General features: G+C 30.5%; 1 protein-coding gene across 2 annotated transcripts in view; it reads left to right on the top strand.

The window, feature by feature from the left end:
* Window positions 1–25,512, top strand: part of LOC129968941 (uncharacterized) — a 150,354-nt gene that overhangs the window by 14,985 nt on the left and 109,857 nt on the right. The window contains exons 1-2 of one of the 2 annotated variants that reach the window (XM_056083305.1): window positions 18,428–18,637; window positions 21,745–21,996. The gene's annotated coding sequence lies outside the window, so the exon portion shown is untranslated. Of the gene's footprint in view, window positions 1–18,427; window positions 18,638–21,744; window positions 21,997–25,512 lie in introns of those variants that run through there. The other variant, XM_056083304.1, reaches the window with a different exon arrangement.

Below are 25,512 nucleotides of genomic sequence, written 5' to 3'. Positions count from 1 at the left end.
TCAAACAACGCACCGCGAAACCGAAACCACGGCACGTTCTTTGTCTCAGAGGAAACACTGAAGTCGAGCGCTTTTTACCTATTAACGGATTGAAATAATAGCAAGCGCTGGAGAAACAAAAGGGGTTTTAGCATAATGAAAGGGTATTTTTGGATGACAGGCTTGCTTAATTGAGCCTGTAAAGCGTATTGTATTGCTGGCTTGTATTATTTTAGTTAGCAGACTTTCAAAAAATAACGTCTATTAATTATAGTATCCCTTTACCCGTTAAAAATGTCAAACAATTTTAAGACGACACATTCTTCCACTACTATTGCTTCCTTAAAAGAGAGAGATATATATAGTAGCTTCCATTTAATTGAAATTGAGGCCAACAAATGAAAAAAAAGCATTATTTATTGAAATATATTGGATGTCTCGTCTATCGTGGCCCTCGAGATGAATTCTAAACCGTTAAAGATAGACATATACTACCTCAAGGAAAAATATTCCAAATGACGTAAAGAATTAAAATTTAAGTTATTCAAATAATAAATGTTCTAAAAAAGTTCATACAGTTGCTGCAATAATTCATATTTAGTGAAATATTCCAGAAAGTGAAAAATTTCAGTGTTCTGTGACTGAAATTGACCAATTTTGAATTATTACTATTTTAGACGATTTCAAAGCCCGCTTCGAGAAAGATCCACTGACAGCTCATAGCGCTTCCTGAAAGTGGCAGTTGATTGGTCTAAAATAATAAAATTCAAAACTTCATATCTCCTCATTGGCGGGTTTAGGTACATTATGGCTCAAGGCAATACACATTTTGAATGTTTCTAAATAAGATGTCCAATTTAGTTTCACATTTCAGCACATTTTCTACATGTTAACGATTTATTTAAGGACAATGTTATTTATTCTACTAATTTTATGAACGTGCATTTGTTTTTATTTATATATAAGAACTCAAAATTGGCCATCATGCACATTTGTTTACAATTTTATCGAATCAGATGTTCGGTTTTATAAATATTCTAATAACTAAATGAAAGTAATGAAATTTATAAGAACCTTTCAAATTATACCTAATAAAGTGTAAACATTATCCTATATTTTATGACCCACAGAGTTTGCATTTTTTTAAAAATCTTATTCTTTTGGAAACTAGAAAAATAAAATATTTTATTCGAGCTATTTGCAGTCTTGTCTCATCTAGGCAGCTGCTTAATCTCATAGCTGAAATCTGCCACTGTATCTAATTTAGTTTGGGTCACAAAAGAGTGGAGTTTTTTTGTTTGAAATGTTAGTGTGTCAAGAAAAAATATTCTAAATATGACCGGTGGACAGTGTAAAATGTAGGCGTTGTAAGTTTTTGAGCAGCATATTTCTAGATTCAAAGAGCATAAACTGTAATTTTTTTTTTTTTTTTTTTCATTTTAAATAGAACAATTTGTCTGTAGGTGTTTAGAAATGAACTATTGGATCTCAGTCATTGTACTTGCATTTGCCAGTTTGTGTCATCTGATCGTGATTTGAAACACGGAAATGTTTATGGTAAAATGTTGCCGATTTCAGTTGCTTCCAAAATGAGATGGAGAATACAATACAGTATTCTCTATTTATTAAGAGTCCTATTTATTAACATAGAGCAATATTCCAACTACGTTGTATTAAACATCCTCCTCTAAGATCTAAAATTCTTCTTTTAACAAATTACATTTAATGAATCTTGATTCCACTCTTCACCTAGAGTAACAAAAAAAAAAAAAAAAAAAAAAAAATCAGGTTTGAGTGATTGGAATTGGAGGAAAAATGCCATGGGTTCTACCCGGGTAGACTGAAGTGCGGTTTAGCTGTGGATTGTTATTTCCAATTATCTGAATGCTGGTTTTTAGTTTAGTTATTTTAACGTCCCTTTGTAAAGCAACACTAGAGCTATTTTGGGACGGACCGCGTAGTTTTGAACCGCGGTCAGATGACGAGGACGACACCTGAGCTGGCACCCCCCCTCTTCACACCACACCACACCAGCGGGATCTGAATGCTAGATATTTTCCTCTAAGAAAAAAAACAAATAAATATTTGCCAATTTCTCCTTGAATATCTTTAGAAAGGCAACCTATTCTTTATATCGGAGCTAAATCAGATTTCTGTATTAACGAATTTCGCTTTAACAAATAGAAGCTATGGCTTTTCCTTTTTATCATAAATACTTAGTTAGCTACTCATTGACAACTCAGGATTCTCATAAACAATTAAGGATCCTGAAAAAATATTTGTCCAGGCATTTTGAAAAGAAATTTGCTTCCATTAGCAATATTGCGATTGTAAACATATTTGAACAATGAATAATTTTGTATAACAGTGAATAATTTTTTTAAAAAAATGTGAATTCATAGGTTTTTTAATAAATAATTTAATTTTTAAATATAATGAAGAGGATTTGCAAATAATTATCCTCGTGCTGCATTAACTTTGAAGGTACCTCAAATTCATAGTATTGGCATAAATGCAAATATAACCATAAAGTCTTTATCAATAAAATCTGAACTTGTGGATAGTTGCTTCCTAAGCCTTCATCCTTTACTTCTGTGCTTCACTCTAAATCATTTTTCTTTAATAAAGCAATTAATTTAGTAGAATTAATTAATTAACTTATAAGAGTAATCCAATGCACTTTCCTTTTTGATTGCTATTGTTCGACCTCCTCGTTCTGGTACCACAACCTTTGTTTTTCTTGCGATCCCTTAACTGTGGCAGTGCGAACGGGTTCTTCGAACCCACAAACATTCCACGCATTGCCAATCAAGTTGCAGAACCTCCCCTCGTTGGGTGCGCTGTTTTCTTGCGAGGGTGGGGGCATCCAACCGAAAGACACACACGGCTCTCCAGGGCACTGCGCCCACTTTATCCTAATGGCAATTTAATTACACGGAGAAGAGCGAGGAGACAGATTGATTACGGTAGTCGGTAGGCCATCTCCCACCCCCTACAAAGCGTCTTATGTTGGACCCGACCCCCTAAGGCGAAAGGATGAGTGCTTTCACTATCATTAGAAGCATTTTGGAAACCCCCTAGGTCCCTCTTAGGCCATGCTCCTGCCAAGATAGTTACCTATGGACGAGCAGGTTTTAATGACCGTAAATGGGTGTTCGGTACGATGGGTGTTCGGTACGGTTCGAATTCGATAGTTTTACTGAACAGGTGTCCTTTGAAGAAACTGTTCACTTCCCCCCTCCTCTTCGTGTGGTTGTTCTGAAAAACTCCGCCACGCTTTAATTATTATTGTTATTCGCTATTCCGAAAATGCAACCCTTTAAACAATGGACTTAGAATGGATGTTTGCTGTTTATCAGTTTAAGAGTTTTTGAAACTCTTAAGAATATTTTTTTCGCCAGCATGTTCATCAAACTGAAGCAAAAAAACTTCATTCATCGAAGCAAAAAACATATTTTAAAGAAACGAATAGTTAAGGAATAACTTTATGCATGTAGAAGAATATAATTAAATATTAAAGAATATTTTAGCTCCTCAAAGAACAACCCTTTCCGCTGATGATTAACAGTTTTTTTGTTATAATTTTTCTCATGCCATGAAAAGAAGTAACCCTTACCAGATAGTAAACGGCATCGGAAATTATCGGATTCGAGACCAGATGCCTTTGAAGAATTACCCTGTATGCAGGCTTAATAAAATTAAATCTACCAGAATACAAACTTCTTTTAGCTGGTGTGTACTGGGAGGGGGAGAGATAGTGACTCGAGTGTCGCCCTTAGGTTAATGTTTACGATATGCATATCAGAGGACTATTCCTTAATGATTATAAACGGAATTAACTTGGCTGTTATTAAATAGCCGTGACTCAGTGTCATCTTCACTGTCTGACCCCGATTTATATCAAATGTAAATAAATTTTTGTATCAAATTAACTGTCTTGTAACTTGAAAATGAGACATTAATCTTATTAAACCAAATTCATTTTTACATGCTACTTTACTGCAAGAAAATAATGCAAAATTTGGTCACAACTTTTCTTTTAGGCTTTATTGTTTTTTTCATATGTATCAGACGATTTTGTTACTAGAATATTGTTCAAAATATATTTATGGCAATTATTTATTTATTTTGAAAATCTCCTGATCTTAGGCCTTCATTGATGAAAACTAGTTTTTGCGAAACAAATATATACTAGCCATTTCCGCCGACCATATTTTCTCCCTCCACAGTAATAGCCTTCATTTAGTCATGTCAACTAATTTTGATGAGTTACAACTTATCAAAACAAAAGAAAGTGTTAAATTACACTTGTACAATTATTATAAAGCAATCTGATTGGTTAGTTATGTTTGTATGTATTGTGAAGGAATCGTTTGACGAATCTAGGAAATTATATCAAAATTTTATTTTGCGATCTTTCGAAAATGAGCTTTCACATTTAACAAAAATTGAATTGTTAGATTCTATCCCTCCCCACATGCAGAATTTACGACAAAATAGAATTTTAAATTTCTCTCAAAATTAAATGGTAGTGCACGTCAGGCGATTATTGATATCATATCTAAGAATTAAAAGCTTTGATATGAAATAAAAATAGTTTGATATGAAGTTAAACAAGCGGTTGAGACTGAATCTCTAGCCAATAGATTGAAATAAACAAATGGAAATTTTTTTTTTTTTTGAGTGGAAATCTGATCGTTCTTCTATACTTATAATCAAGTTCAATGTGTGTGTGTGTGTGTGTTGGCGCTCTACAGGCCAAATCATTCAACCTACAGCTACCAAATTTGGCACGTGTATACCTTGGAGGCCGGGAATGTGCACCTGGGGGTTATTTTTTTGAATTTTTAATTAGAATTTTATTTATTTAAAAATTAAGCGAAATTTTGGCGTGTTTCTGCTATAACTTCCGAAAATATTACCGTACAAAAAATATTTTTACATGAAGTTAAAGATCAAAAATTTATCTTTTGAATGATACCAATGTTTTAACCTTAAAATTAAATTTCTATTTTTAATGAATTTTTAAATAATTATTTTAACTATATTTTTCAACAATTTTTTTCGTACAAAATAAAAATAAAATTTAAGCCGCACGATCACGTTTCGCATTCATGGGAAAAAATTAGCTTTTTTCAAAATGTTGCCATTACATTGATGAAAGCTCCAATTAAAAATAAACTAAATCTTTTTGGAAATAAAATCAGGCAAAAATATATTTTTCGGCACGTATCTGTAGGAAATGAAACAAATATGAAATATTATTTTTTCTAAAAAATAAATTCAAGAAAAATTATTTTATGATCTTTTACACTCTCTATATTATTAATCCAATAAATCAGTTTTATTTTAAGGCAAGTTTTGTTTATTATGAACAGGATATCCATTCATATCAGGGCCACACAGCTAATTTGTAAACCTTTAGTAAGACACAGATTTGCTAAAATGGTCTAAATGGAAAATGATTATATTTTATGTAACATGATTCAATAAATGCTCTAATAAATAACGAATTATTGATTTTACATAAAGCTTTTGCTGTAGAAATCGCGAATAACAAAAGGTTCTTGAAACACTAATATTTTAAATAAAAAGAGTTAAATAAAAAGAGTTAACTAAATCGATCACTTAAACTGACTGATTTATGAAAATTTGAATATCACTATTCAATAAAAAAAGGATAATTTTAGATTTTCCATCGATCGTTTCAAAGAAAATACGCCAATCTGTGCGCAGGTTTCTCAAGATTAATTGGCCTAAGATTATGAAAATGTTGAGTTTTTCTAAATTTTTAACATTCAAAACTTCATAAATAAGTCTTAGTTGATCATGGAAAATAGAAACATTCATTCATTTATTTAAAATTTGGTGGGCCCAGAATATTTCTCAGAATCTGATACCTTACTGCATTAAATTTAGAATTCATAATTTTTGAAATATATTTATAGGCCGGAACAAAATATTTTTATTGATTTCATTTCAATCCTTTTGAAAGCAAAACTAAAAACTGAATTTTATGCTGAATCTGAGAAATTTTTGTTGAATTATTGTTTGAGATATTACATAAATTATTAAAAATATTTTGTAGTTCACGTAATACTTAAATACCGAGAGATTCTGTTTGCAATACTCATATTCGATAATAATAATAATAATAACGAAATAACAATAAAGATGATAAATAAAATAAAACGCTTGGTTTTATTAAAAAATATCTTTATATTAATTGCAATTTCATCTTTTCCACTTTAAATTAAAGTTGAAGTTTTACCGGAAATGACAACAAATTCGTAAAATATATATAGTAAATTGAACGAAACGATCTAAACAACAGTATAAGTTTGGTATGACTATTAAAATTTGAAGATTAAAAATGTTTTGTTTGAGAATCTATTAAGAGACCAGTTACTTAAAATATTTAATTGAAAATTGTAGCGAGCGGTAATACTGGCGAACCGGCTGGTCGCCAAAGGCGGCTAGTATATAATATTACGACAAAATGATAAAATAAGTTGTTTTTTTTGTTTACATTCATAATGGCATTTTTTTATAAACATTAACTGTAGCATGGAATGAATAGTTTGAAAATATGAAATCAAAACAGAAATATTACATTACCCTATATTTACTTTCTCATATTCAATATTCTCCCGAATTTCAGATTATGTTATTGGTTCCCACAGATTAATTTGAAGTGGTAATTAAGTTAAGTGGTTCTCCGCTATTTCTACTTTCCTGCCGTTTGCACCTCTCTTCCACATATTCTTAGAAAAGTGTAAAAGTGAGATAGTATTGAAATAATTACGGATGGAAATGTATAATTGTGTGAAATAAAAGTTTCTGCAATTGATTATTCTATTTTTAAGCGATAGGTTACTTATTCTTTTATTATTCACAATTTAATATTCTAAAGATAAGTTTTAGAATTTGTCAAAATAAAAATGTACATTACTTATTTCAGTATAACATGCCTTTCTCTTTAATAAGCTAGCCTCCAATTCTAGCTCATTTGCAATATTTCATTATTGCATTAAAATATATTTTTTCTTTTATTGCAGAAATTGTTTTTATATATTGTATATAACCGAATAAAATTTTAAGTTAAGCATTAAGTTAAAAAATTTTTATTTGGGATTCTAAATGACGTGATGAAAAGCTCTTTTATGGTTATTAATAAGTCAGTTTAAAAATATGGAAAAATATAAAGCCTGGATTTCAAATTATTTATTATCTGTGTCAGATGTATATGCTCTGCATGATATAGCTGAAGGGTTCCAATCCCTCCCCCCTTCTAAAAAATTGTCCGAGTAAGTAAGTGTCATTTATGCCAAGTATTATTTAGTAGGCTCCATATTTTAAATAGTTTGGAGACTCATCAAATCTAAATTTATATTTTCCAACCATCTTTGTGTAAAATTACATAAGCCAATTTAGGTAATATAAAAAATTAATTAAATGACTTTTAGCCTATTTTTACAGTTGCAATTAATAATAAAAAAATCGTGAATAATTGGTAAAAATTTCTATATTTAAATACTTTATTTCAATCGAAATTAAAATAAGTAAATTATTTTGATCATTTACAATTAAATCATTAAAAAATTTAAAGAGAAAATAATATGTACAGAAAATTGTGTAACTTTAAAATTTAGTTAACTTTTATAAATAAAATAAAATAAATAAACTGATAAAAATCGTAATTGGTTAATTAAAGTTTCTATATCTCAAAAATCCAAAGTGAAAAATATTTTTTTCTTCCTTTATAATAAAACTATACAAAAGTTATCGTTATACAAAAATTAACTACAAATTCATCATCGTTTTTTTAACATTTTTCTCATTTAATTATCTGTGCGAATTATTAATGCGAAGACGAGTTTCTACTTCTTAGTTGGCAATGTTTCTGTCTCCGATTTAGCTGAGAAGCATATTAAATATATATGTCTTTAAAAACTCTTTTTCAATTCCTACTATTAGCTCACACTCTCCATATATATATTTATATATATTGTTCAAATTTTCAATCGTTAATAAAATACTTTTTATTCATCCACTCAAGTTCAAATACATTTTTTTTTAAAACGTGTTGTGGATGACACTGAATGTTAATACAGTTTTTTCAAATATTAATTCCTTAATTATTAAATTTAATTGATTTTTAATACTTTAAATAGAGTTTTAGCAATTTGTAATGAACATTGAAATCAACAGGCAGTAGCTCAATCGGTAAAATGCAACGATTTCAGTATTTTTCACGTGAAGGTGAAGAATGCGATCTCAATTCTTGCGAAAGTAGGAATTGACTTTAATTTTTTTCTTTTATTATTACTTGTTTCTTCTTAACCAGTTTCTTATTTATCATATTTTGTCTGTAAGTAAATTAATATTATTATTTCTTATATTATGAAATAAATATTTTTGTGTTTTTCGATTTATTTATGTAGATAAACAATGAGGTTCAAGCAATTATAATAATAATATTTAAAAAAAATCAAAAAACATTATCTCGATATAAATGTAATTTAAAAGAATATAAAATATATGAATTTCAATTATGAGAGTATCTGCTTTTTTTGACCGTTTGTTCATTCAAATTGAACCATGCTTTCTTTCTATCATATTTCCTCAAAATCTGAACTTTATTCGCGGAAAAGGACGGTCACATACAATCCTTTACAAAAGCACCGAAACGTTATTCTTCGCGAATAACTTTCAATCATTGGCTATCCGAGAACTCCCCCTTCGAAACTATTCACGATAGGGCTGCATGATTGGATAAATCAAACTAAAACGCTCCTATAATTTTTGTCTCAGCTGCACGTTATAAATGACCATTGTGAGCGCAATTTGTCTTTTATAAATTATGATCGTTCACAATAACTGCTTCGCCTGTCGTATTAATAAAAAAACAGAAGCCATGAGGCTTCGCCGATGCTAATTTAATGTCATTAAAAAACAGTCCCTACCAAACAGCTCGAATTTTCTAACCCTCTGTTTTGCTAATAATCACTTGTTACATCCCACAATTCATTTTTCACCGCCAAAGCGCGATTAATCACCACTCAATCGACGCCTACGGCTAAGATTTCCTGTTTCTTGCAACCATGGAATATTTAACTATTTAATGAAAATTTCTCTCGTATCTCTGCAGCTAGCATAATCTCCTATAAGCGTTTAATATTCATATGCATTCCACGTTTCTGGTCTTCAGTATTATTTTTCCCGTCATCCTCCCCGTTCTGCTGATTTGTAAGATTAGCTACCCTGTCTTAGCTATTTATAACGTAAGCTCTTAAAACACAAATTTTAAATAAATAAATAAAAATTAGTCGAGCGATATCCTTACTACGGGAGAATTAAACAGACAGGGCGGTCTGTAATTACTTTTCTTTTATCAAAAACTGTAAATGATTATTTTTATATTCACGTTTATGAGGGAAAAAAATAATTTGCTCTAAGGAATGTAAATGTATGGAATGAAATTCATAAGTAAGCGATGTGTTATTTTTTTTTATACAAACCATCTCATTCAGATGAATGCCAAAAACTTGCTATCTATTGGCTTTATACTTCATATTTTAAAATTTAATTATTTAGCAAAAACCGGTTAACTATACTTGGATTAACTGAAATGTCCCTGAATTTGAAATCCGAAAGGCACATACTATACTGCACTGGAATTTCAGATTGTGAAGACATGGAGGCTTGTGAAATGATGAATAGTTACATTAAAGTTTCGCTTGGAAGCAACAGTAGAGCTATTTTGAGATGAATCTTATAATTTTGAGCCCCAGTCAAATGACGTCGAGATGACAAAAGGGTCCACTCAGGCGATTCAGAAAAAAATCGTGGACCAATATTGTAGTCTATACTGTTTGTTCCCTGTAAAACGATGTATATTATAGAATGACAGTCAAAATCAGCCTAAATTATAACCTCAAATCTGTAATATCGTACAGAACCAACGAACTAAGCTCTCACAAAGGAAATCAAAACCACAAGACCGAGACAAACGCTACAAATTTCTGATTTTACAATGTTTGTTTATATGTTTATACATGTCATATAGGTGTTTACAATGTTATTTATCAGTTCCCGTGCCTTCCCCCCTTCAATTTGTAATCTCTGTATAGTTTATCCACAGCTAATGACCTCGAAAATGTAAAGAGGGTGCCTCTGTAAACACCAACATTGCTCTGTAAGCTCCATTGTCGCCATTTGCTTTCAGGTATTTTTTTCCCATCATTTAATTATTACTTTGCCAAAACATTAAATATAGCCATGCAGGATTTGATACCCATGGGGTCTCTGATGGTTTGTCGTTTCTTTCTTTCCTTTTTTTCCTTTTATCTTGTGCTCATCCAACTGGTTAGATAACTCAGTGTTCTAGACATCGGGTTGGCGTTATATTATATATTATAGAATACAATGATTATAGTTGTCAATGGTTTTGGGACATTGGAGATGAGTTTAAGATTATGTCTTATAATGTCTTTTCAATACTTACTGCAACATTTAAACGACTTACATTTTTGAATGTGAAAGCAAAAAATAATCGTTATGCCATCTGTAATCTATTATATACTGTATATTAATATATTACATTTTTCTTTTCTTATTACATATCATATTACTGTACTGATATAATTACATTTATATGATTATTGTATATTACATTCAATATTTTCTTTTTAAAGCAATGCAGAATCGCAGTACATGTATTGTAGTTATTTTAAATTGCCCTAAGATTTGCTGAACACTACACTGAGTCCATGCAGGGTTACAATTTTTTAATGAGAAGGCATTGCTGTTCAAAAACGTAACGAGGGATACAAGAAACGAATGCTAGTAATAATACTAATTACTAGCATTTTATAGTCTGTGTATTTACTATAGGCGGTTCAAGGTCACATTTTCTAACGCGTTACTGGTACCAGACAACCAATAACGAGGTAGAAAATGTGACCTTGAACCGACTACAGAAAATACACAGACTATAGATTATTAGCATTTATATGGTAAAAATTATTGTTAAATATATTGATGTATCAAATGTAATTCTAAAAATATCATTTTAACTTAATAAGAAACATAAGTGTAGCCTACAAATAGAGTTTTGAATGCATTTTGCACTCATTTCATTTCAGAACTATATACTGCAGTTATATAAAAAAAATAATAGATGTCCATAGGTGAACCGAAAAACCCTTTACCTGAAAACGGCTTTCCCCTCTTTAATTCGAGTAACCAGGCGCGGTGGAAAACGAATTCAAAACTTTCTTTGTAAGCTATACTTACGCTCTTTATTAAAGGTGAAATTGTATAGTGGTAGTTGGTGAATGTAGTTTATTTCATAGGTTTTCTTCCTTGTGGTAATTTACTTTCATTAAGTTAAGAGTTTTCCCATGTATTTTACTCATAATGCCATAAAAGTTTATGCTCAGTATGATTTATAATCCTCTATTTGTCATTTTCTTTTCTTTTTTTAAATATTTATTGAATTTGTGAGATGAAAAATAATCGACCGTGAAAATTCGTCCCCGTGATTTTGCGGAATTTCTTTGTCTTTGGCCACAGGAGTACTGGAAAAACGATCATCGGTTTGACTTTATCAATCTGCTGAATCTTACATACGTAACCCATCAATTGAAAAGTAGAGCAAGCAATATAAATGAAATTTGGTATAAGGCACTGATATGAAAATTGCAGATCAATATAGAATTCTGAACTTATTTGACAGACGGACGGAGGTGTAATGTATATATTCAATTTTTTACATATTATTCATAGAAAGCTAAACCCAAAGCCAACCATATTGCATACCTGAGGATGTCGAGAGGAGAACCCCACTCCTTTCTTTGGTTTATTAATTAGAGAATCGTGGAGTTTACTGATTGGAGTTCACAGGGCTGCTTCAAAATTTACTGAACTTGATTGTAAGCAACAACGCTCCATTGAACATAATCGACTACCGTTTTAAGTCATTAACTAGCATCTCTTACTTCCTAATAAAAAAATGTTCTGTAATTAAAAGAAAAATGACGTACACAACACCTTTTATTGATGCGCCCTCTGTCTTCCGAAATCTTCCTTCATAACCACAAATTCACGAAACTAATCGATAGACGAAGACGTAATTAACTCGTAAATCACAATGAAATTACATGGAGCGTTTTCGAATTTGAGGTTTGTGAGCTTCGGAAAGGGGGCGGAAGACAGAGGGTGCCTCTTCCACCCCACCCATTACCCACCTGACTGCAACTGTCCGCGAATTAATTTCACCTTCGAACGCGCATGGCAAGTTCAGAAATTACAGTATTCTGCTCGAAGTACAGGGCAGGCGTGATTAATCGCTTAGTCCACCCCCTGGAAGGCAACTAAAGTCTGTAGCCCACAGCTAGAAGGAAAATGACTGTTATCAGGTCCTGGCCATGTTCCGTCGGCGTGTCTTTAGTCAGGAATTGAAGCATCTTCGTCGAAAATTCCACTTTGGTGCCTATTCCGAAATTGTGGTATTTGGTGTTTGTTTCAGAATGTTTCCTTGAAATAAGGAGTGGTGTTTTCCGGGCAGAACCAACCTGTTGTTTTTACGCGAAAAGTTCTGTGAAGAAATGTTACCAAATTTATTCTTTGGTATTAACAATTTTGTACTCCGTTAGGTATGGAGATTATGGGTTGAATACGATTGGGGAATCGTTAGCAGTTGAAAATATTTTTGTTACACTTCATTTCTGAAATAGTGGTTTCGATTAGGGAATGGTAACTTTTGATATTTGTTTCAGATCATTTCCTTGAAATAGGAGTGGCGTTTCCTGGGCAGGACCAGTCTGTTGTTTATACGGGTAAAAATTCAACTAAGCTGTAGAAATGAAAGAATTTTTTTAAAATTTATTCCTTAGGATTAATATTAAAAAAAAAAATACAGGACAATTTTGCACTCCGTTAGATATGGAGATTATGGGTCGAATCAAAGTAAGAAATCATGAACAATTTTAAAGGGCTTACTGTGAGATATTTAGTTTAGTTATATTTAACGTCCCGTTTTAAAACAACACTGGAACTGTTTTGGGACGGACCTCGTGATTTTGAACCGTGGTCAGATGACGAGAATGACACCTGAGCTGGCACCCCTTTCCAAACTTCCACACCACATTAGCGGGCAGACGTTTGGCCCCGACAGATTTAACATGTATTAGGCCCGTTTACACGACGGTTCTTCGGCGTAATTAGGTCTCGAACCAAAAACCCTCCGGTTTCGAGATCTTACTACCAGGTCACCGCGGCCCCTAGATATCATTTTGAGATACAAGTGAAATTAAAATTTTGTCACGGAGAAGTATGCATTATAGAATAAAGCTTTACTTATTTGAAAATTAAAACAAAATTGATGTATCGAAAAATTCGAATTTGGAAAAATTGGATTTAAAAATAGGTACGGAAAGAAAAAAAATGGTTTGAAATAAATATAGTAAAAAATTTATTTTTAATACATAAATTTTTCAATAAATTACATATGAACAAAAAGTTATATTAATAAATGAAGTGATGACCTATGTAATTAAATTTTTTAAAATAATAAATTCGATAAAAACATTCTGATATACAGCATACATTATTTTGAATATAACATTTGTGCAGAGAAACTTCCAAGTAAGCAATACAGTTCATATGTGGCGTGTTCAAAGTTTTTAATACTATTGTGGAATTTTTTTTATTGCTATTTTGTTGCCTTTAAATCCTTTTTTTTTTTTTTTTGAGCCTTTGAATGAATTAAGGATATTAAAAAAAAGGATATCTTAAGGATCTTAATCTTATTTACTATTATCTATGGACACTAAGATATGGAAGAATAAACATATCTTACTATCAAAAGCATTTTGAAAACAAAAATAAGTTTGTTTGTTTTTTAATAGGCTTAATTATACAAACCATAAGCAATGCATCTTTTATGGATTGAATAGTCTTCAGCAATTTCGAGCATATTATACATTTCTCCTCCACTTTTACATTACATTTTAAAACCAAGTTTTTCACCAATATCACTATATTTTCATACAATTTTTTCTTTAATTTAAAAAAAATAAAATATTTTTAAATATATTTTACAGAAATACTTTCCATTATTTTAATTACTGCATTAATAAACACACGCGTTGCGACGATATTGAATGTATCTTTTGTATGCACATTATCGCTGATACATAATTAAGAGGTATGATCTTCCAAAATTGTCTCATATTTTCCAATAAATATACTTATGTATTATTAATTGCATGCCATTGGTGACAAATAATTACGAAAGAACCTATTACAGTGTTATGATTTGCGATTTTTCTATCGATTAATCACTGGGGTGTGGTTAATACATAAGTACCAGAAAAACCGAGTTATACGTATTTTAGAACGCTTTTTTTTTCGGCCTATGAAAACTAAAATTTGTCACAGAATTACAGCTGTAGTTTCAAAATTACGAACCAAATTTCCTATATTTAAATCAATACATTTTTGAATTGTTGCCTTTATATGCTTGCGAAATTACATACCAACAGACGTTTAACTCCTGGATGGATCTGATTCTAAATCTGAAAGATACTTACACATTAGAAGTTAAATCTGTGTGCCAAATTTTATTTACCTAGCTTTCATTTTGTAGTTATCGTGTTAATTTATTTATTATTAAACTTATAGCCGGAAAACAGATTTCCTTTGTATGGATTTCGTGCAAAATTCGACACACAATTATAAAATTGTTGTAAATATCATGTACCTAATACCATCTGGTGGCATAAAGGGTTTTTCATTTATCTTATTCAAAGACAGAGAAAATGCATAATTCAGAGAAATCTGAAATATGGAGATTCGTCAGTTTCAAATTCGATTTTTTTTTTTTTTTGAAGATTATAAAATTTTTGCTTTGTATATTTCATATATCAGAAAGTAAAAATTTAAAAACAATCAAATCTAAAACACTATGATGATGTATTGCTTTGGACTAGCCATTCGAATGTCTCCTACATTTTTTTTTCTTTAGACCTCAGAAAATATATTAATACAGCGTTAAAATTTATAATTTTATTGTGGAATTTTGATTAGAATTTAAAATTCAGAAATAAGTATTTCGGAAAGCATGAAATAAAATCATTTACATGCCTAGATTTTATCTATCAGGCATCGCACTATGATACATTTTGAAAACATTCATAATTACTTTAAAATCAGATGGCAGTCCATTTATTGAATGCCTGCTTTTTTGACATTGCTAGAAGCACTGACAACCATAATAATCATTTCTATTTTGAGTTTTTTTCTTTCTTTCTTATTAGTACGTTGAAGAAATGACTCAGTAACAATTCTTAAAAGCACCTGTCCCTCTGTTTTGTTCTCTTATCGTTTCAAACATCTTTGTGGTTTGTGGCAATAATACTTTAATTTTCCTGCTTTTTGTTTCGACTCTAAAATTAAACTCGTCCTTGACAAAGTGGCATATCTTTTCGTCACATGTGCTCTCGGTCGGGGGATGCGCCGAGCATATAGGAACAGTCGAATCGTTAGACACGAAGTATATTTAGGAATTCCCTGCTATAAACGTTCTTCGTGGGTAATTTGGGCTTGCGGTTTGATTTTTTTTTTTTTTCTCCTTGTGAATTTAACTAGTTTTGTTTTTAGACCTCTGGAGCGTATCGTTACTTTGTCTGTTATCTTTAATCATTTGTAAAAAGTATTAGTCATTTCAAATATACGTTAATGAACACCCACGTCCCTCCTTCTCAGTTGTGTATCAGTGCAATACCCTCTAGATAATTATGGAGACTTTTAAAGTAGGATAGTATGAAGTCCTGTATGGGGTCTACTAACCCTTTTCCTGTATGGCGCCCTTTTGACCCCCCTTCTCTTTTTAACGTCCGAAATAATTTGAATTTAATTTAACTCCTTAATTGTCGTGTCCATCTGTCATACGCACTGCAAATTCCAACAAATTTTATTGTGCCCGTGTCCCACACGGGTTTCGAAAATTTCGATTTTATCGTGCCCACTTAATTCTTTGTGTGTGCGTGTGTGTTTGCAATAGTTTCATAGATGACAGATCCAAATATAATTGATAACAATCTTTATTTTAAATCAATAAAATGATGATTTAGATTATTAGTCCATAATGCATTGATTTAAAAATAAATTATTAAATCTTTGAAGAAAATATTGTATTATTTAAAACTATGTTGAATAAAAGCCTAATCCTTTTAAGAACATAGTACAAACCGTTATAAACATATTTGCCCTCCCACCCCATCTAAATAATTTGACATAGTTCGCATGTGTGTATTCAGAATTTCTGACTAGTTAAGGTATGTATTTGAAAAAACCAAGATTTAAAAAAAAATATTGGTATGTAAATAATTTTATTTCCTTGAACAAAACATTAAATTTAAAGAGAAATATTATGTTTATGTTATAAATAGATTTAGAATTCTATGAATATTCAAAATAAATAATCCAACGGTTTTTGGATATATTTTGACATTTTTTTTTAAATTATTGATTTTTGTATAGGATACTTTTAAAAAGCACATATTGTGAAGAATTCTCATTAAAAATGTCTAAATGTGTATTAAAACATTTTGTGCATAAGGCTCAGAAGCAAATTGAAGAGAATTTTTTTCTGGGCCTTATGCACAAAAAGTTTTAATTAAATTTTTTTTAACAAAATGGGGAGAAAAATATAAAATATGTTAATGCAATCTAAATACTGCAATATAGTGACAAAGAGGCTTATGAATCAATCAGTCAATTGCAAAGCAAACTAAACCATGCTGATCTACAAGTATTTGTATAAAATGCGAAAAATATTTCAAGTATAATAAAACTATGTTGTGAAATTTAACATGATTTTGATTTAATCATTAAGATTAAATTGACTTTGAAAATTAATTAGATTTTAATTTAAATAACATCGAACTTCGGCTCTAATAAATCGTATAAAAGAACATAACTAAATTACATTGTAAATAATTTTAAAAAATGGGGGTTCTTCAAAGCTTGAGGAACTAGGGACACTGACAATAGGTCTTCTTTGCCTATTTGATAATACAGCTCCAGATACATGAATGACTTTCATCCAATTAATTAGATTGAAAAAGTGGCCTGTATTGTCATGTTTCGTGTGCTTATCAAATACTTCATATTGAAAAAAAAAAAAAAATGTTTGGCTAAACTTAATTTTTTTGCTGTTTGTTTGAAGAATTATTCTCCATAGTATATAATTATTCTCCTTCTTTTAATTTTTATGTATTTCTTTATTTTATGTATTTTATTTATTCTAATTTTATATTCTTAATATTAAAGTGACCATATTTTCTGAAATTCAATTCGAAATTCACTTAGACAATTGTCCAAGATATTATCATGACTGGGTAAGAAACATAAATGAACAATTCAGACACAAATATGTAATAAATTATAAAATCATTCATAAAATAAAAAGATATAAAGAAGCATAAATTTATTTTGCTATTATGCTTTAAAATTACAAAGTAATCTTGAGCTGCCATTTACACAAATTAATACCGACCCATAAAATTTTATATCCTCTTCTGATATATATATATATATATATATATATATGTGTGTGTGTGTGTGTGTGTGTGTGTGTGTGTATGTGTGTGTGTGTAAAAGAGCAATCAATGATACTGAATTTAAATTCTGGACAAATCCAGAACTTTACTTCAAAAACTGAAATTGTCGTAGTCATGTGGAAATTAAAAAAAAAAAAAAAATGCTTTACGTTCTCTTTACGAATTTGAGGTGAATATAAATTTCATATAGCAAAGAAAAATTAACATTTACTTTACTAATTAAAAAAAAAAAAAAAAAACTAGCTATCTTTTTAAGTTTTCACTTTTCTTTTCTTTCTTTTTCTTTTCTTTTTTTTTTTATAGATTTTTACTTTTGTGTGCAATTTGAAATGACACAGGTCATTTTTATTCAAATCTGAGATTCTTTCTCAATCCATGGGAAGCAATTAACTCCTTAAACTGAATATCACTGCGTAGCATTTGAAACAAGTTCGATTTACATTAAAGAAAAACCTAAAAAAATCGCTTTCGATAGTCAAAAATGATGTTTCATATGCTATAAAAAAAGATAATATAATGTATTCGAAGCATAAATATAATATATTTAAATAATTAATGTCACTAAAATGAATATTGCACTGAGAGATGTATGTCATTTTAAATCTGCGCGCCTTCATAGCTCGTTTTCCCTCCGCGACTTGGTCAACGCCGGAAAATCCCTTTCTCGCTTTTCCTAGACTCTCTCCAGTCTGGCCGCTCCCAACCTTGACATTGAAAAACCCAGGTTTCTTCCCGTCCTCCCCCCGCTCTCGGTCGCCATGACAACCCCATCTCAGGCTTGCGTCATTGCGTCGCTATGACAACGCGGGGTCCCGGGACACGCGTGTGCTGCTGCCTGCGTTGCAGTATAGGGAGTACGTATACTTAGAAAATTTGAAGCTTCTCTAAAATTGCACGTAAAATCTCCACATCAACCAGAATCCGGCTGCAACCGAAACCAGTTGATTCCGAACCGAAAAGAAACCGGATAACTCATTCGCCGGCTGCACTTGTACTTGCCGGTTGGTGCGCGCTCCTAAATCTCGCAGGTAAGCCTATTTTTGCTGTTGCACAGGTAAGCAAAGGTTTGCGTAGGGGTGTGGGTATTAAAAAATTTGCGACCGGCAGTGATGAGAAAAGCATGATTTTTTTTGCAGCTGTTTTGTCATTTTGTCATCATTTGTCAATGCTAGAGTAAGTTCATCTTATTAAAAGTAAATAATATCATTTGATGTGCATTAGTTTTTGATGCCACTGTTTAATTCGAGATATTTTTAACACGATTGTTACGTTTTGCTATTGCGCAAGACACTTTTAAAGCAGCAATGATTTAAGAATTCGCATATTGAGCATTATTATTAAGGAAATTAAATATATAAATTAAAAATTCTTGCATAAATGAAATGAGTGATTCAACTAGATTTTTCATGCATTTCGTTTTTAATGTTGTTGCATATGAATTCATTTGTTAGTAACTTCGATTGCTTAAATATTACTATCGGCGTTAATTTTTTTTTGTTTTTGTTTATACGTATATTAAATGAGTAACAATATTCTGATGAAACTTAAATGAAATATAAATGTTTAATGAAATTGCTATTTATTGCATTATATTTTTTCATAACTGTATCTTGCATTTATGTTGAATTTTTAAAAAAATATCTGCTTGAATATTTTACGTTCAATTGTTTCCTAGCATTAACTTATTTCATGGAGTTTCCTTGATATGCAATATAAATAAATAAATGTACACTTAATGAATTTTACAAATCTTTCCGTTAAAATTATCAATTATAAATACTAAAATTTTATTAAATTTTTTTGCAATAATTTGTTTTGATATTTATATTTAAAATATATGCAAAAAATCTAAATTAATCTGCATATTTCGAACCAAAATTAAAGAAAATGTTTGATTTTAAGCACTTTCTTCTCTTTTCTAAGCATTTCTAACAAAAAAAATTCGCAGCACATACAAAATACCACTTGCTACATCTACCTTCGGTTTCGTTTTGCGAGAGAATCAGAAAGCAAGCAGTAGACACAACTCCACCTCCTACAAAATAGAAATAATTTCGCCAATTCGGCGACAGTAAAAGACTTGGCATGCTTTGTTATTTTGCGAACAAATTCGCTGACATCAGTGACAGCTCTGAGATCAAATGAAGTTGAATTATATAACATACTGAAGAAGGGGAGGATAGAATCATGTACCATCAGATTAAATTGCAGCAAATTCTTCTGCAATTCAGTTTTATCTTCTTGTTTTGAAACTGAAATGTACAAATTCGGGATTTTCGTAAGCTATGTCGTTATTTCGAGTAATGCATCGGCGTTATTGTGCAACAAATTTGATACTTTTTTTTGATTATTATATTTAAATCGCTTCTTGGGAATGATTCTACTTCAAATTATAGCATTTTTTAAAAAACTTTTTTGTGTGGTTTATTTATCAGAAATGAATTTAATGATCCTATCATTTTTCTTATGCATCTATTTAAATCAGTGTTGTATATATTTTTAATAGAATGCAACTTTTTTTATCCATTAGCAACAAAAACAAACATAAATGATGTTGCTAACAATAATTATTTGCATATTGCGTGTTAAAAGAACTTGAATTTAATGTTTGGTTTTATACGAATTAAATATTTTAAACTGCTGTGTATCATATTATTAAAAAAAAAAAAACTTTCTTATTCTAATGCAATTTTTAACCGAATATCTTATTTCCGATTAAACAACGAAGAAGAATTTTAGCAAATATTGAGGTTCATTTCTTATTTCTTCAAATATAACGAACTGAATACTATTTTAATTTTAATTATTCATATATCATGGAATTTCCGCATTTTATTTAAAATAAAGCGTATTTAGTTTATGCAAATAAACTTAATATTATTACAAGGAATTAAGGATTAATCTTCAGTGGTACATAATTTGCATTTACAATAGCCAGTTTCTTAGTATGTTTTGATGTGTGCTAATATGTGCTGTATTATTCTGTTGATAGATATCCAACACTCGCATCAGCGTAATTCGACTTAATAAATGATTTTAATTATAATAACGAAAATTTGTATTTTTTTACAGATGACGTTCTTTGCTTCCCTTAACTAATTTGATATGAATAAATTAGTAAATATTTACTAGATTACAAAACTATATACTAATAAATTAATAGTTTACCAGGTTATATTAATTTATAGAAACCTTGAGAACGGATGCCACCAAAGATTCAGCGAGATGCAAAATAATTGGCATGGTATAAAAGAAGTAAATTTGGTCTCAGGTGACAGTTCCGTCACCTGACTATAGTTCAAAGGTGCGAGGTTTGTCCCCAAATATGCCGTTTGAAAACGTGAAATTATTTATTTTGAGGTTTCCGACTGAATTCAGATGAAATTGAATTTATTGCACAATTATTCCCAATGATTTGATTGTAATGTGCTAAATGAATTTTTATGGATTTTTGTAAGATAAAAGAGAAAAAACCCATAAAAATAACGCAATTACAAATGGGTTCATGAGAACGATAATGCTTTAGAAAAAATGAAATCTTGGTTTTTAAGCTGAATTTCCAAATTTATTATTGGGTCGCGTCGTCTTTATGATAAAGTTTCGGCTTCGTGGTTTCGAGATCCGATCCTATAAATGATCCACCACGTGCATGCGCATTAAAATTGGCGAGGAAGAAACAATCACCTGTTATACAGTGCATCACTTTGGAAAGAAAGGTGTCGATTCAAGTGCTGCCCTTGTCATCTTATTATCGTTTCAACGAATTCCGTCCAAAATAGCTCCCGTGCAGCTTCGAACTTAGTTAATGAAATTGAAACAATCTCATTTTGCTGCATAATAAATTGGTATTTCTTAGTACGAATTACAATTCTTTATTATAAACCCGATTTTACTCGAATTATAAAGCTATGGAAAATTTTATAATCATATTGGGAATCAATATTATTTGCAGATTAAATGAGTGTGGATGTTTCTTGTTGAACTGTAACCGCTATTAGTAAATGTATAACACATACACAAAAAATATTATGACGAAAGTTTTAGGAATATAGATATCTAAATAGTGACATCATTGCATAAATGATTTTTTTTTTCTATTCCGTTTATAATATTTTTTCCCACAATCCTCTTTCAGGCACCGGAAAGCATTTTCCCAGCGTTGCTTATGATTGCTGTAGGCGTTGGAATGAAGAAGTTCTAGGAAAGAAAAAGCAAAGGGAAAAAAATATCCGAGGAGAAAATTTCGCTCGATCCCCAGATTTTTATCGATTTGTTTTGACCCTGAAACTCTTGGCTGTCTTTTTGGCGAGAGAGATGGCGATTTATTTGGGATTCCTGGTGTGATTTGCGCGGGTAGTGTAAATTTCGGAATGGAGTTAGCGAAAAGGTAAGTGGAGTTTTTGCTTTGAAAGTTCCAACGTCTTGTTTTAAAAGGTAGATAAATTTAGATTCTCTCAGAAACGGGCATGAAATTTGCGCGGTTAATTTTTATTCCAAAAAAGAGAATTTAGATCTTGACATTCTGTGACATCATTTGGAGGGGGGAAATTATAGATTTGAAGACTTCGTTATCCAAATTTTTTTTTCTTCCGGAAATTATTAATTCCAGGCCTTTTTTGCTCTTGCATATCTATGCGATAACGAATGTCCGGAGGGGAAAGTGCTTTTAAAATGCAGTTTATACAATGTAGATACTGTATAATTTAAATAAAATTTATGATGTTAAGGAAGTCTACTTAAAATATCGTGTCCCAAAAAAAGGCAGAAAACAATTTTAAACTTTTCTTAATTCATAATTTCAATTTGTGTTATAAATTTATATTTGTTTGTTTCACTACAGTATTATCGGTAATAAGATATTTTATTACTGAATCGCCTTAAATTATTCGTTTTTCTAAAAAAAATATCGGAATTATTTTTGAGTAAAATTTTAATTTAAGGCAAAATTTATCTCGTCTAACAATTGAAGAGAGGGTTATGAGAATTTTTAATGTCGAATTATCTTAATCTCCGACTTGCATATTTGGTTTATTTTATCGATATTTCTGATATTTATATAATTTTGCCGATTTAATTAGATTTTGCTATTATAAAATATAAATTTGCAATTAATACTTAATGTGAGATTATTATTGTGCGAATGTGCAATTATTATTGAAGGAATGCTTACTTTATTATTATAGCGGTGTAGCTATCACTTCTTTTGATTTATTACCCCGAAAATCAGCAGCATCAGCAATAAATTTTATCCCTACAATGAGGTATTACGATCATTGCATTTCTGTCCCAATATTGTTATTAACCTTTCGTTAAATAGCTACTTAGTATCATTACTACACAGCTCCAAAAGTTACTTTAGACAAGGGTCAAAACAGCTCTTAGACTCTTGGGCAGTGAATTTTATTTAGAGGCATCTCTCACAGCGTACAAAAAATTATGTACACGTTTGTAAAATTTTGTATTAGGATACAACAAAATGAAAGGATCAATCAAATCCAGCTGTTTTCAGGATAAGGCAGTGAACTACTGATTTTCGCGTTTTTGACTTCGATTGATTTTTCTTTACTAGTGATCAATACAGGTTAACTTGTGCCAAATGCATGTTAATTTAAAATAAAAATATTAATCCATTAACTCTCTGGCTGCATAATTTTTTAAAATCACTATTTAGATGCGATGTTTGCAAATAAGTTCAAATATTTTTCAAAGGAATTGAACTGATATTATATGTTACACGGTAATAATATAATATATAAAATATCTGTATTCGTAAAAATAAACATTCTAAGATGTGAAAAACGCAGGATGCAACAGAAAATGGACTGATTGCCAACCCGCGGAAATCACGGGATATGCAGCTGGAGGTTAAAACAGTAATAAAATTCAATAGTAAAAGATTAAGTAAAATATGATGAAAAATTAAACAATATGCATAAAATTAAAGCATTTTTGACTAAGCACTAAAAAATGAGAATACGTTGGTGTGGTAAGTTTCACACAGCACTTGTCAATTGTATAAACCCTTCCGAATGATTTTTTCCTTAAAAAATGGTATCTTGGGCTTTGGACGGAAAGAATTGTACCACATCTTGAAACAGTCGGAGCCGAGTCCGAATGAAATACATATTACTGAGTGAAATATGCACGACCTGGTGATGCACATTTCATTCAGAAATATAAGTTTCACTCAATCGAAGTTTAAGACAGTTATCTTTAAAACCAATAACAGATTGTTGTAAGAAGTGCTTTTTATTATTCAATTGCGAATCCCCATTGCATTGTTTCGCATGAAGATCAGAGTTAGAGATTCGCCTGTTCAAAATCGAGTATATTTAAGATTTGTAATGGATGTCACTGGGCTTGGTGAATTCTTGAGTTTAATGTCCTCACACTGAGAAATATGGAAGGGGTATTCCAAATCAACAATTTCACTTATTGTCTTTGTCTTATAATCTCGATTTAAAATTATGAAACATGTCCACAATTTATCCTTTTAAAATGATAATGTGCGAGATTATCAACTATCCTTTATGGATGCAATTTAACTTGTAAATCATACGAAACATTAAATAATAGAAAAAATCTACTTTTGTGGAAAATTCGGCAATTTTCCAACTTGGTCCTTCACTCAGCAGCCTCGCATATATGTCGATTCCGTGAGTTCCACAACTAACTTCCCAACTAAAATCCCAATAATAACTCAGAATGCGGTAACGAACAATGTTATAATGGGGTTGAAAAATTTTTCTTCTTTAAGAAGTCATACTTTTGAAATATTTCGTGAAATCTATTGTATTGAAATATAAAATTTTTCAAAAGGATCTGATTACATGTTTTTTTTAATAAATTAAAAAAAATCAAATTTCGCTTTAACTTAATTGCTCTACAGGTTAGAGAGTTTATTATATTTTATAATATTGTGATAAGTAATTGATAATTTCTTTAAAAATCTGTAAAGAAATTAAATATATTGTTGAAATATATTGTCCGATTGTCCAAATTTCAATGCCCAGCGTTTGCATATTTTTTAAAAAAGTCTTGCCTTCCCTAATTCTTCTTGCTTGATAAGACGCCTTATGTCCAACTCTTTGCATTTTTAAAGCCCATAAGGTTTTATCAATTTATTTAAATCTTGATTGCATTTTAGAGTTCGTTTTAAAATGAGATAATTTTACTTATTATTTGACGCTGCATGGCCAACATCATGGCTCTTGCGCCAGAAAAACTCAAACAAACATTAGCAACCTGTTAAATTGCGTTAAAACATGTCGAAAATATTGTTTTAAAAATTCATCATTCATTCAGTACATAGAATAGTTCGAATATACGAATTTCATCTCTGAACGACAAAATAGGGTCAAATTCTATATAAGGTAGTATAGTTTCCGATCGTTGCTAAATTTTCCAAGCGTATGTAGTTTCGCATTTTAAATACAACGCACGGTTTATGTTTCTTATAGAAAAGGAATCCTTTCGTAGAAGAGAAGAATGAAAAGGAGAAAAGCGGGGGGGGGGGGATAAAGTTAGGAAATTAAAAAAAAAAAATCCATACATTTCTATTGTGTCTGAAAGTACTTGGTCTTTGACTTATCTAATTAAAAAAAATACAAATATCGAATATATCTGTTTTAAACAAAGTATCGACCTTTAGCAATAAAGTACAATGGCTTAATAACATTTAAACTCATTAAACTGGGCGTTTAATTTACCACTCCCAGCAACTTAGCAAAACAATATCTTTTCTTAAACGAAAGATCAACAATTTTCTGCTATCATTTTTTTTTATTTGTCGCCGAGAGTTCTGATCATGGTACCATCCTGGAATAAAACTTCAAGATCATTAAATATTAAAGAAAACTAAGGTTAAATAAATACCTCCCACGTATTTAATACCCTCATAAAG

This window comes from Argiope bruennichi, chromosome 5 (assembly GCF_947563725.1).
Source record: "Argiope bruennichi chromosome 5, qqArgBrue1.1, whole genome shotgun sequence".
Taxonomy (NCBI): Eukaryota; Metazoa; Arthropoda; class Arachnida; order Araneae; family Araneidae; genus Argiope; species Argiope bruennichi.
This window is presented reverse-complemented; position numbering and strand designations above follow the sequence as displayed.